This window comes from Aplysia californica, unplaced genomic scaffold (genome assembly GCF_000002075.1).
Source record: "Aplysia californica isolate F4 #8 unplaced genomic scaffold, AplCal3.0 scaffold00003, whole genome shotgun sequence".
NCBI classification, from domain to species: domain Eukaryota; kingdom Metazoa; phylum Mollusca; class Gastropoda; order Aplysiida; family Aplysiidae; genus Aplysia; species Aplysia californica.
Window position 1 is genome coordinate 1,906,804 of NW_004797273.1, and position 1,513 is coordinate 1,908,316.

Below are 1,513 nucleotides of genomic sequence, written 5' to 3' on the forward strand. Positions count from 1 at the left end.
CACACACACACACACACACACACACACACACACACACACACACACACCTCACCCTTAGCGCCCCTAACCAACCACACCCTTCCCACATGCTTTTTAGTTTTTAATCCTAAGCGTCGTGTCGCCCCATCCCCCCCTCCCCCCTTTCCACAAAAAAAAATACCCATAAAGCAGCTATAACGTGTGACAAACCGTAGATAAAAATGAGGTACTTTACGAGCTCACCATCATCTCAAATCTGAGAGCGTGAGAATCAAGCGAGCTGGGTGTGGTGTGGCAAACAAACTTTTGTCTGTCACGAAACTAGGTACCTCGTCAACATACATTTTAGTCTATTTGATTGACACAATTATGAACCTAGCGGCTTTCGTGACTCGCCTTTCGCATAACTTCCGGTACATTTTTTCCTATTTTAGAGGGTCTATGATGTCAACTGGACCTAATCCGTTCTTATATTTAGTAAATGTATGTCTGATACTGACACGCTCTCTCTCTCTCTCTCTCTCTCTCTCTCTCTCTCTCTCTCTCTCTCTCTCTCTCTCTCTCTCTCTCTCTCTCTCAACAATACCCCACCCCTAACACACACCACATATGTACAAGCATAGATGCATAATATATATATAAATATACTTAAAACATGTCCACTTTCTCACCAAGCAAACTGATTAATATTAAATCTATTAACATGTCGTATTATAGTATTAATAATTTGTTAAATTGAGCTTCTATTTGTCCTGATTGAATTAAACCCGACAATTTTTCTTAGGGTATATTATAAGATTGTTCTTGTTTTCGTTTGTTTGTGTGTTTGTTAGTTTGTTTCTGTGTTTGTTTATTTCTTTGTTTTAATGCAGTAGTCAGAAAGAAGCTTTTTTTTTTTTAATGGATGACTCCAATGGCGAGCGTAAAAGGCCTTGAAAATATGATCAATCACCGGTATAGCCAGACAGTAAACAGAGGTCTGGGGTCTTCTAGATTTCTTTCTTCTGAATAGTTAAGAATAAATAAGCTAAGAAAAAAGCGAAGTGGCTTATCAGGGCCATTGGTCCCGTTTCGGTCTTCTACTTTGTAACAGAGATGTCCAAAAAGGTTCAAGATGGGGGTGTTTTAAAAAGTGGCATTTTAGCAGTCCCAAACTAAACTCATTTGACAGGGTTTACTATTAATTCGGGAAAAGTTGTATCAAATGTCAGTAAACCGTGATTGTTTTCGTCTCAGTTCAGCCACACCGTCTCTGTGCGGAGCTAAACGTGTCACCGCTACCTGTATTCTTCTACATTTACATCAAACCTTTATAATCTTTTTCTGACAAGTCAGACTGAACATTAATGGCTTCATTAAAAAGAGAGGTGTGAAGGATCCGGAGGCAGCATCTCCCATTGAGGCTATGCGGGTGTAAGATATTAATTTCCAAATGTATAATAGTCACTTCGCTACCTCAGAATTACAAAGTTCTATTTGCTCAGTACCTAGTATGGAGTGAATGGACGTCAAAGATTTCGAGTTTCATATCGTG